Source organism: Epinephelus fuscoguttatus, linkage group LG3 (genome assembly GCF_011397635.1).
Source record: "Epinephelus fuscoguttatus linkage group LG3, E.fuscoguttatus.final_Chr_v1".
In the NCBI taxonomy this organism is placed as follows: Eukaryota; Metazoa; Chordata; class Actinopteri; order Perciformes; family Serranidae; genus Epinephelus; species Epinephelus fuscoguttatus.
Window position 1 is genome coordinate 13,179,629 of NC_064754.1, and position 13,109 is coordinate 13,192,737.

At 40.6% G+C, this 13,109-nt stretch overlaps 1 protein-coding gene across 4 annotated transcripts in view; it reads left to right on the forward strand.

Annotated features, from left to right (window-relative positions):
• Positions 1–13,109, forward strand: part of LOC125885026 (teneurin-3) — a 409,411-nt gene that overhangs the window by 131,021 nt on the left and 265,281 nt on the right. The window lies entirely within an intron of this gene.

Consider the following 13,109-nt stretch of genomic DNA (forward strand, 5'->3'; position numbering starts at 1 on the left):
CGTTTTTAACAGTTTGCAGTTTGAACTACAGAGCACTCATATATTTACTCATTCCAATTGATTTAAAAATGTTCAGTCTTGATCGTGGTCCTTTGAACGTGTGCATACTTGATTTTGAATCATGCTCATTTTTAATAGGACAGCAACATACAGTGCCCAACCAACTCTAATGTCTCGCTGCATCCTTAGCAATAACCCAGCATCTCTGAATACTCTCACATTTCTCGAGTCTGAATCGACACACTTGTAGCTGATGCCTCAGACCTGTCTTGGCACTGACAAAACACAGCTAATGATTGTGACATCCATTTTTAATATAAAGATTTAATTCTTCTACATATACATTTCCTATGGTGGAATCACAGTGAATCCCGTCCTCCATTTTTTCAACAAAAGGAAAATCAGCCATGTGATGGAATCTTTACATCCTGCTGTGAGTCTGCTGGTTGTAGTGTGTGAGAGGAAAAGAGGATAAAGCGTTGTCACTTGTTCTGCTCTCGCCGAATTCTCTCATCCGTTTGTTGCCAAAAGACATTAACTACAGTGTTTTTTTATTTATTTATTTTTTATGCAAATGTCTGAGTGGAAGCGAAACCCAGATTTCATATGTGTACAATTATACAAAACTTGTTTGGTGATGTCAGTGTTGGTCAAAGCAGTAAATTGCAGTATGTTCCAGTGGCAGCTGTTACATAGCCAGAAACTTTTCTATTCCTTTCCGTTGGGGCGGCTGTCTCTCAGGAGGTAGAGAGGGTTGTCTACTAATTGCCGGTTTGATGCCCCGCTCCTCCTGTCCACATGTTAGAGTGTCCTTGTGCAAGACACTGAAACACAAATTGTCTCCAGATAAGCAGGCGGTTTGTGTGTGTGTGTGTGTGTGTGTGTGTGTGTGTGTGTGTGTGTGTGTGTGAATGGATAAATCAGAGGCAAATCATAAAGCATTTTTCCATCTATTAAGGTAGAAAAGCGCTTTATACGAAAGTGCCGTCCATTTACCATTTGGTCCTAATTTATTAAAGAATTCCTCCTGTTCAATGAAAGGATGTTTTCGTCTATGGAAACCTAATGGCGTTTACTAAAGGCAGGAGGGGCTAAATTTTTGTTCCAATTTGTAAAGCCATGTCATAAAGGTTTACAGTACTGTAGGATTTTGTAGGCATTCAAGATTTAGTATATTTTGTTTGTCAGTGAAAAGGTTTCGGTGCTGTTAAAGCATCATGGAATAAAGTTGTAAGCTACAGCAGTTTGTCCTCAATAATAATACCAAACACATTAAAAAGTCTAAATTTACCTTTATTTAAATCAGCAAAATAAATGAAACAGCCAAGTGGTGTAGATCTCTCAAATGGATATGTACTGTAAATGTACACCCCCACTCAGTGTTCTTCCTGATGGTGGGAGAGGGGGAGGAGGCAGGTACAGTAGTTGAGGGCAGCAAAACACAAAAGAACACCCTGCTAATTAATTTAATTAATGATCGCGATTTAGCTGAGCAGTCATTTGTTTTCTGCATGTGTGTTTCAGAGTCAGTGTTCACTTGATTGTATAGATGTAAGCGCAGAAATGTAAATGTGCAAATGTCTTTGTCAAGTTGTTCTTTGTCTGCTTATTAATGCATTTTTTGAGTGTGTGTGTGTGTTTGTGCACATATATCCTCAAGGTAGTTTTCCCTAACAGGTGTGAATTTCATACTTAATAAAGGACTTGTTTTTGATTTCCCACACTCACACGGACACACACACACACACACACACACACACACACACACAGTATTTTCATTAAGTGAGAAAAACACTCACACACACGTACACACAGTGGGTTTTCATTAAGAGATGTGATGTTGTAATTAACAGTGAGATAAAGTGCTGAGTCATTATATTTCCTATATTAAGTTTGATAATGTTTTTATTAAATGGCATTATGCTGTGGATGTCAGTGCTCTGGAGGAAACACTTCCCATCTCTAAAAGTGAGTAGTCGTCAAGTTTTCAAAGGCTAATTGACTCTTTAAAATGCAGCTGTGTGTGTGTGTGTGTGTGTGTGTGTGTGTGCCTGCTCTCATTTGTTATTTGTTAGTGTGTGTGTATGTAAGGAGTTGAAGTGGTCAAATGGTAACACAGGGTCACTTGTGGGTTTGGACTGGTTTTATCAGTGGTATCATAGCCTAGTTTTTGTGTCCCGTGATAATGGTGGTTGGGTCATTATTGGGGTGGTGATTAACCCTGATGAAGGCATGCTAGCCTAGAAGATTTGGTGGATGAAGCATGGTCTACTAGAAAAGGGTGTGCCAGCTTACACTGGTCTGCACCCCTCTGTGTTTGTGTCCTTGACGTAAGAAAGTAGTGGGTCATTATCCGATTAACAAAATTACAGGATGTGTTACAGAGAAATTCTGCCGTTATCTAGTGAAAAATGATTAATAAAAAGGTGTTGACATGGATGAACCTTATTAGATGACTAAATGTATGAATATCATGAAACGTAACAATACCACAAAAACACTAGAGCACAACAGTGTGTAGCTGAAGGCCACTGTGTCGGTCTAATCAGGACCTGTAACATCTACATGACCACTATCAATCAGATAAGACTTGCTCACAAAGTTGATATCTTTGCTCCTTTCCACTGCGGAAACGATTGCAATAATCTGGTTGCAGCTTAATTTCCTGGGCTGTATATGAACCTCCGAACATTCCGCAGTTTTTAAGCGTGAGATAAAACGTGCTTAATTTTGTGAAAGGGTCACAGTCATGCTCTAAAACTGTGTGGTTAGACCTGGGTTAGAAAGCTACTTTTTAGGTTTAGAAAAATATCATAGTTTAAGGTTGAAATAGGTACGTTTGATATGTTGACTTTTGGTTTCACACGGGACTTGTGTAGCAATCTTGGTGAAAGTCCTGTGTTTCTTTGATCCCTCTCTCTCCCGGCCAGCTCCTTTGGTGGACTGCTGTTTGTACTACATCATTTGATCTCCCCTTTCGCTTCAGTTAGGCTTTGTTGTTATCTATTTTCGTCATACCTTTATACCCTCCTGAAATTTTCATTAGGTTCACTAGGTATGAAGGTTTGATGAATTGTATGGTACATGATGGGATTTGTGTGCAGCACTAACTCCCGCACCTGCCATGTTAACTCATCATAAAACATGCTTCATTCGAACTAGACAGAAGCAAAATAATACTCAAAATCATCTTAGTAAGTTTTGCTAGTCATTTTTTTAGTTATTCCACTGTTCTAACAATTACAGATTCTGGTTTGGTCGAAATAACTCCAAATGTCACAGAGATTTTCCCCGCAGTCTCCCTCTGTTGTTGCTGTCCAACTGTTTACAGTCCTGTAACATTAGGTTCGTTCGAGATGAACTGTGCCTCGCCTGAAAAGTAGACAGAGCAGGCGGCCGCAGCAGGAGGTGGTGACAAAAAGCCACGGTGAAGTCGGACAGTTTCCAGCAGCCTTCAGTCCGTACAGGAAGTCACAGACACACTAACATCCTGTCTGGAATGATGTCAGTTCATTAAAAAAGTGATCAGACCCAGTTTGTTTTCACCATCAGTCACACAACATGTTTTCCGTTCACAGAATAAACCTTCAGGTCAGACAAGTACAATCTTAATCTCTAAAATTCAACACAAATGAGTAGTTTATTTAAAACGTCATATTGTTGAGTCGGCATCTGAACCAATCAGCTCTTAGATCAGGTGAGAGCCAGGCGGTGCAGTCGGCGGAGAGCAACTGCAGCGCCTGGCTCTAAGAACTGCGGCACCTCGCTCTTGCGGCTTTATCGCCGTTCACTTTTGTAATACGTCAGAGCAAGTCGGGATGAAGTCGGACACAAAACTAACCGGCATGCACTGTGCGCTGATCGCCGGTGATCGAATCTGCGCAGGCCTGGCTCATCTCGAACGAACCTATTATCTCCACCACATTCAGGTGCCATGTCTTTCAGCTCAGTTGCCTGTTCCACCAGTAGAGATTGACCTCTGGTGGGGCATGATGTGCACTACATACAATATGCCGTAAATTCAGCCTCTCCATATGAGTTTAATAGAATGATGAGCACCTGAGTTGTCAACGGAATTGACAATCATAACACTTTTTTCGGTGAGAGCAGGCTGGTCCTTGATGTTAACAGTAACGTTTTGTGGAAAATGTCAGTCGACAAAGACCGAAGTAGCAGCAAGATGGCTAAAGACAGATTAATGAAAAAGATAAGTGATTCTTAGGCACATCTCATTGCCAGCATCCATCCAAACATCAAATTGTCAGGCAACATTAAACTAAAAAGAACAACATGGTAACTCAGTGTTGTCTTCGGGTTTGACAAAAAAAAAAATCTTAAACGAACTCCAAATTTGCGTTATCATAACATTGTGTTCACTGTAGCTGATAATTTATTGCAATAAAAAAATATATATAACAGGATGCAGTCATTTCAGTGTCCTTACATTTTAGCTGAAGCATTGCAAGTTCCATTCACCCACGGCGCTGAGGCTGTAGTGATGCTGAGGCTAAGGTCAATGATCGTATCTGCTGTCACCCACTGTCTCCCTGCCATGTCTAATGCACATCATCTTAAAGCACAGCACCCTCACCTCCTCTGAAGGGTGCAGATTTGCAAACACAAATATAGAAAAGAATCAATGAATTATGTGAATACAAATAAACGTAAATGCGGCTCCTAAGTACTGTTGAGAATCAGCATTCAAACAGCCATACAGACTGAACTCTTTAGATTTCCATTCACGAAATAAACTCACACCCAGCAACATACAGTTAACATGTTGAATTAACCTTCATCCTTTGCTTCTTTATGATCAATGAAGTATTGAGTAGTGTCGAGAGGCTCCTCTGAGAGTAAACGTATGTGGTGAGACGCTACTCAGCAGCCTCCTCACCCTCACCTCTTCTCTTGTGCCGCTCTTCACTCTCTGAATAGGGCTGATAGTCAAGTTATTGTACTGTAAACAACAGACGTTACATCGCCTCCTCTGAGACACCCATTGTTGCTCCGTCCCATGGTACTGACCCTGGTTCACAGCAGAAAGTGTGTGTGCATGAGCGCGTGCACAAGTTTGTGTGTACAGTAACTTAAACCAACTCCTGTGATTCTATCTGCCGCTTTGTTGCAAGAGGAAGCAAGAGAACCAATAGATAACAGGGAGGGCAAGAAGAATGGGAGAAGACAGGAAAAACATCAGAGAGGAGGAGAAGAAAACGGAAAGCAGTTCAATGGAGATATAGTAATTCAAAGGGGAGGCAGGGAAAGTCGAGAATAAAGGCAGAACAGGGATTATTTGTTCTCCTGAGAGGAAATATTAGACCAGAGACGTCTGGCTGGCTCTCCAGTGGACACACATGCAAATTTGCACACACACACCGGCAGACGTAAACACCATTGTGGTGTCTGAACCCATGGGTGCCCAGCTGCTGCTTGCCCAGTTACTTGATATTGGTGATCTCAACCACGGGGACAGAGTAAGGAAGATACATTTACATTTTTTGTCCTAAACACACTGATACTGGTGTCTCTTTCCTTGAGAAAGCTCTCAGATGCAAAGAAGATTTATTGCTAATTATGTTACAAGTTAAAATCCAATGTCCAGCATATGTGAACGAAAGAACAAAGAAAAATATTAATTATTAATGTGTGCATGGAAGGACAAACAGACAGATGTCTAGTTTTGTACCACAGTAAGAAGCTTAAAATATATTAGCTGACCTTCCCTGCCCAGTCTCTTTACGTCTAAATGTGTGCTCTGTGCAAGTACGTGTGTGTGTTTTGTGTTTATGGTGTGTGAAGAGAGCAAGGTAGAATAGTGAGAAAGACACGATGTGATGGAAATGGGGGGGGAAAAAGGACAGAGTGAAAGGGAGCGATGGAAGCAGACAGGCGGATAGAGAGGAAGGGTGTATCTCGTCTTTGCTAACCAGATTACTTTACTATGTGTCAACAAAACACTTAATCCATTTGGCATCCCTAAACCGCTTAACATTATAACCTTAGCTGTTATACAGACACACACACACACACACACACACACACTACACACAAACACAAAGACAGAGTTATAGGACATAAAATATGCTCTGACTTTGCAATTAGTAGCAAAGTCCACCAAAAGGGGATTGGTTCAAATACCCACATTTGTTTAACAAGCTCTTAAACACTCAGCCTCAACTTAATGTTAAACTTTGTGATTCGATGTTTCCACTGGCTTCTCTCAAAACGTTACTGTGTACAGTCATGCACCTGCAATGTTTTCTTTTCTTTTGTAATCACATTTTAAAAGACAAACCAGGCCTACTTTTTGTGCTACTTTGAATGCATCGTCAGTGTTAAAATTAAGACTTAGACGTTAAACGTAGATGGGCCTCCTTTAGAGAGTTTTGGGGATTTAAATGACAGCCCCTCATGTGCACCATATGGCCAAAAGTGTGTAGACACCTACACTGTCCACATACTTCCCCCCACATCAGTGTTCACTAATGCGATCTCTGGCTCCTCTTGTCCGCATGTTGAAGTATCCTTGCGCAAGATACTGAACCCCAAATTGTTCTCAATGGCTGTTCCACTGGTGTATGAGAATGCGTGAACGGTTACTGAGTAGAAGGTGGCACCATGTATGGTAGCCTCTGGCACCAGTGTGTGAATGTGTGTGTGAACGGCTGAATGTGACATGTAGGGCTCTAGTTTCCCAGCGCAGCGCAGGGTGGTGCAGGGTGGTGCAGGGTGGCGAAGCCCGTGCAGAGCTAGTTTCGAGTAGTAGGCACGCTCAGTTTGGTAGTTTGGCAGACCGAGGTGCGCTGAGATGGGTGTGGTGGCGCAGCAGGAGGAGGTGTTGACAGATCCAGCTTGGCGCAGTGACAGTTTCGTGCCAAAAGGCTTCGCCGAAGGTGCGCTAAAAGCTCGCCATCTGAAACCAGGTCTACTGTCAGTGCAGGCGGAGCGCAGCCGGTGTAAGCTGAAGTTTGGCTGACCGGCGGACAGTGTGCACACGTCACCAAAACCTCACAGGCAGGTTTCCAGAATATCAGGCACATTAACGATGCAATAAATACCCAAAAAACACTATTCAATGCAACTATCTGCAATCAGCACATAAATGTATCTCTATATCGACTGTCCCGTCACATCTGATGTCAGATCAAAGGGGATTGGCACCGTTTGGCACGTTTGGCACGCGTAATGGAAACCCAACCTGATTTGATTAACAGAGCAAACTAATGAGTTCACATCCCTCTCAGCCAACCACAAACAGCCACAGCATCAGATAGGGAGTATATATTCAGTATCTGTCATCTTAGAGAAGTCAAAAGAAAAGAAACAGAGTGAGACTGCGAGAGAGAAAGAGAGAGCGCCTGCGCATGAGAGAAACGCAACATTGATTTACAGTTGTGGTGACCTCCTCCCAGGCTACCTTTGCATCATCAGCCCGTGGAGGTCTGCTTGCAGTTCCGTATATTTGGACACTGTGAGCTTGGACCTCTCGGACCAAAACATCAGTTTTCTCCTGGGAGAAGTTTGGCCGTCTGACGCTGCTGCTCTCTTCTGCCATGGCGAATTGAGTAAACTCTCATTACGCCTTCGTGCAGTGCATTTAAGGGCGAGGAGAGGGGCTCATTTGATTGGTGTGATTTGTGTAAAACCCACTCCACGCCTTCTCTCCTCCCTCTTTCCGACTTGCGCAGATAGGAGGGACGGAGGTGGGAAAGAGGAGTAGATGTGCCAGGCGCATGGTGTGCCAAACTTGCAAAATCCGCCTGACCACACCCAGTTGACGAAGCGCAGGTGCGCTGCGCCCCCGCCTCGCCCGGTCTGCGAAACTAGAGCCCGTAGTGTAAAAGTGCTTTGAGTGGTCGAAAGACTATAAACGGGCTGTAAAAGTGTGGACCATTTACCATTTAATGCTCCTGTGGCTAAATGGGGACAAATCCCTGCAGCCAGGTTAAAAAATTGTGTGGAAAGCCTCACAGGAAGAGTTGAGGCTGTTATAGCTGCATATTAATGTCCATGATGTTGGAATGGGATGCTGAACAATTAGATATAGATGTGACGTTTGGGTGCCCATATACTTTTAGCTATGCGCTGTTTTATAGAAGTTGTAGATCACGTGCACGACTTGGTCACACTTTGTCATAAGTTGCCAACATTGCAAATCATCATTTATAAAGCAAATACAATATGGCATTCTCAATCGCCTGTCAGCTGCAGACCTCCAGTGTGAGTGCCAGAGGGTGCAATGTGTCACCTAAAAGCTTCTCCATTGACAGAGCAACAAACAGGAAGGCAGACAGATGGAGAAAGACAGGGACATAAAATAGACAATGATGGATCAGTTCATACGCTGCTTGCTCTCACTCTTTCAATGGAATTCAGTTCGGTTCAATTCAGTTCAGTGGCTGCTTTATTGGAAAGGTGCAGGGATGTGATACATTGCCAAAGCTGAAGGTGACAAAATGAATGCTATTCATGCAGCACAATACCAAACTAGAACAGATGATCTCACCTCTTCTCATTCTGCGTTTAGTATTGTTGTCAGTTTCTATGAAAGTACAACACGCAAATTTTACCGCTGAATTACACACTTACCTTGAAACAACAAGTTAGGAGCTTTGTGAGAACTGGAGATGTGCATTATCTTTGAGAAAATATGTCAGTCGTAATAGCTCTCTCTGCGTCTCCATGGCTAGCTGTGTCTCCGCTTTTCTGTCTCTCTCTCTCCCTCTATTCAGCATCGCAGTCTTTGTCTCACTTCTTTTAATTTTGCCACTTTCCTTTTACCGTTTCTAAGCGGGGAACAGTGGCCTCTGCACCGTAAGAGACAGGATATTAGAGTGAATCTTTCTTTTCTAAGTACCGTCATTGTTAAGCCATCACTGGACACAAGTTGGCAGAATCTTTAGAAATCATCACATCTTTTAAAAGGACGAGAACAATGGCCGCAGCCGGTGTGCTCTGTGAGGCTTTATACGTGGCATTACTTGAACTACAGTGTGGCAATGAAATCTTCTAGTTGTTTGTTGTATTAGAAGCGGTAATTCAGGCTCCATTAGCTGAACCTGGTTGTGTATCTAAAATTATCCTCCATCAGTCATTCACTCATTTATTTCGGATATTATCAATACCTAAATTATAACATGTAAAATAAGGTAATATTTGTATCTGGTGATAACATTGATTGGAGTATTTGGGGAATTGCTTTTGATCTGTTAAAAAAGTGACAAACAACGTAGTCTACAAATGACTACAAATGGAGATGCATATCACAGTTGTCCAGACTTCTGTCATAACTATAGTTTTAGCTCTCTTTCAAATTATTATTGGTTGGTTAAAAATATATATAAATATCCCAAAGCACAGATTTGTTTGCACATTTGTCTGATATGTTGTAGGCAAGCAGATTCTTAAGCCCTCTATCTCTTTTTTCCCCTCTCTCATTATTGTATGTATATTTTATGTATATTAACAGTATAGCTTTGTCTGTAGGAGAGTGTGTGTAAACATTGATATGTCGCTAAAAAAAGCACAGTGAAGAAAAATCTTTAGTTTCTCTGTTGCGTAATGTTTAATGCTAACTGCTTCTCAAATAATTACCACCCGGCCAGTTTCTGACTCATTGTTTACACAGATGAAGTGTGATTATACACTACAAATCTACTCAGTTACACAGTGGCACCAATACATGGGAATTTTATTTATTTATTTTCTATTACAAAAATTATTGCATACATTGACACTGACACTGTCAAAATCCAATGACCACACTGGACAAAATTTACATGCACACCCAGCCCAGTTTCATCCTGCCTCTGTAACTTTTTACTGTGCATCAACATTGCTTAATTGCTCAGCCATGCATGCATGAGATGGATATGATGCAGTGTTACTTATTTTTTATTTACTAATTGATATTTTGAATTTGAAGATCAGATCTCTTTAAATCAGTGCTCATCAATTGGCGGCCGGCAGACCACACATAACCCACCAAAGCTTCACTTCTGGCCTGCAGAATATTAATGAAGTCGGAAAATGTTAGGAGGCAAAAAAAAAATGTTAGTATTTAAGACAGAAATTATTTTATTAGGGAATGATTGACCAACTCCAAATATGAGAGAATGACCCACAGATACTACATACATAATAAATATAAACATATGTTATAAATATATGTCATCTTATTATTAGTGGGTAGTGATCAGTGATGTCAGGGTCGACCCCTGATTCACAGGTTGGGTTTTGGTACGCCTACCAAGAAAAGCAGCATCATGAATAGTTAATACTAACTTACAGGAAACATTGCATGTAACAGTCCGCCTTCCACCTTCTCTTCCCCGATCTCTGTCACTCCTCATTTCAGCACAGACACACTCTGGCATTAAATCCATGTATCTGTCCACAGTCCTGACAGTTATGCCACTAAAATGTGTAAAGTTCGCAGATTGCAGGTTGGGCTCAGGTGGTTGATTAACCTGTATTTTTGCAGGTTTGGCGGTGCAAATAGTTAAAGCTGAAATAAATTCCTGTATTTTATGAATACAGGAGTGTCTTAGATTATATTTTCTTAATATAAGGCCTTAAAAAGTCTTTGTCTTAAATTCAGATTCTATGGGTCTAAAATATTTTTTAGTCACGTTACTGCAAAAATTTCATCAGACTGACAGATCCAGTAACTGTTAATGATCATTGGACAGATGGAAGAATTGCAATAACAAATAGCATTTATGACAGTGATAAGTTTTTGTTTTCTTTTTACATTAAACACACAAAACTTAAACTTACCCAATTATTGTCAATCATTTTTCCTTACTGTTCTTTTTTAACTGACATCAGTGTTAAAAACTGGAAATTTTTCCATTGCAGGTTGGGTCTTAAATTTCATATAAGGGGGTATTTAATAAAGCCTCAAAAAGTATTACATTTATTTTGGTTATATCTGTAGACACCCTGATATCTTCATGCAAGAATGGGAGCAAACTCATTGCATAGTATTTTTTATTAGAATAGTTGTATTACATTATTCAACAATCATTTATTGAATTGTTAAACAATGACAGGCTAATAAGATTTAAGTAAATGTTTTCTTTTGCTGTTTTTAATTTTAAAGCTTTCACAGGGTCTGCTTAAAACATGTAGTTGATGACCCCTGTTTTAAATACTTAGAGACAAAATAGTTAAATTTGAATTAAGATATTTATTGTAACACCGACTAACAAGACAATTTGCTTTTATTTGTTGCCTATATACTCATTATTATTTTTAGTAGTAGTGGTTTTTTAGTCCAGTTCAATAAAATAACCTTACCAATCTTTGGAAATTAAATAGATTTAAACACTTCCTGGTAATAAGTATGCAAATCTTAACTCTGATTTTATTAAGTATATTTGTTATAGTTATTCCTCTCTTGCTAAATTACCCCGCTTTTCTTTGTACAGGGATGTTCTTCAGTGTGTGTGTGTGTGTGTGTGTGGTGCCATAAATTCTATTCTATGTGCTCTTTAGAATAATATGTATTCCTTAAAATATTTATAATGCAGTCTTATTAAACTATACATCAGGTAGCCCTAACACAGTGTTCATATGCTCATGACATATTTACTCATGCAGTTGCAAAATAACTCCATATATTAAATAGTTATCCAGTACAGCACACACACGGACACACAACTTCAAATGCACACATCATGGTAGAGGACGAGACAACAGATATGAGAACAGAAGACAGATCACTTCAATAACCAAGGTGCATATGTAAGTATAGAGATTATACATGCACATTCACCAGTCTGCATTTGAAGACATTTTTCTGCCATCCACGCTGCAGTATTGATGCATAGATATTACTGCTGGTTATGTTTTTGCTCAGCTGGTGCTGTGTGGTTAATACAAAACAGCCTTCAGGAATAAATAATGTATCATCTCTGTCCTCTCACAGCGAGAAGGCGTGGAGAGTAGCAGTGAGTATGTTACACAAAGTCTGCAGATGTATTTTCAAGCTCATCTTTCACACTCTTCCAAGAACTAGTTGAATGTGTGTGTGCTTGTGTGTGTGTGTTTGTCTGTATATGAGCGTGCGCCAGTGAAGAGGTCATGTGTTTGCAGTAAAAATGAGTTTTCCACCAGCAACTGAAATGTACTTGAGTTCACAGGATCCACGCTCCTCACATACACACATGCACACACACATACACTCACACACAGCCCTGGTGCCAGTCATATTCAATAGCAATCTAGTGCTGACCAGAGAAATCAATGAATAACAGACTAACTGACTAGAGGGTTTAACTTTGGCGCCGCTAACATGGAGAAGACACTTCATTCCATCAAGTGGCTAACATTAAATCATTAACCATACAGCATCACCCGCTGCCTCCCTCCTCCCCTCATTTTCTCTCTTCTTATCCTCCCTTATTTCCTGTCCTCTCTCATTTCTATCCAATTTCAACCTTTTTTTTCGTCATTGTTATTGTGTTTTGTATAACATTTAATATACAGTAAAAATACAGTAATTGATACAGCTTCATTGTAAGGACAAAATGTCTACTGTGTCATAAATCAAGACAGTTTTGTTAGTAGCATTGTAATACTGTAGGAAATGGCCCAACATCATGAAGTCAGAAAACAGGCAATGTGAGCAATGATTCAACCATTTTACATCCCTAGGAATCTAGCTGTTCTAATAATGTACAGCGCTTTCAGGGGAAAAAATGCAAAGAATCAATTTAAAATAATCGTGAGAGTTTTGTAAATTGTAAAACTTCTTACCACACCAATTGGCATCATTTTATCATATGCTTCAAGGACCCAAGCAACAAGTCTTCCCTTACCTCACCTCCTCTCCTCTCCTCTCCTCCCGTCTTCCTCTCTTCACTTGTGTTTCTCAGAACCCATTTAGGCAGAATCCATTACCAGAAGTGCAGAGGGAGAAGGAGCGAGCGAGGCAGATAGACAGAGAGGAATGGAGAGAGGCAGATAGAGGGAGTGTTCAGCCTAATAAATTCTACAGCAGGGTTTCTCGGTTTCACTGAGTCTTGGGACCTTATAGATGATGGCCTTTTTACATGTGGTGACAGGCGAGGCTTCCACTGCAGCTTTGCAGAAACTTCACACAG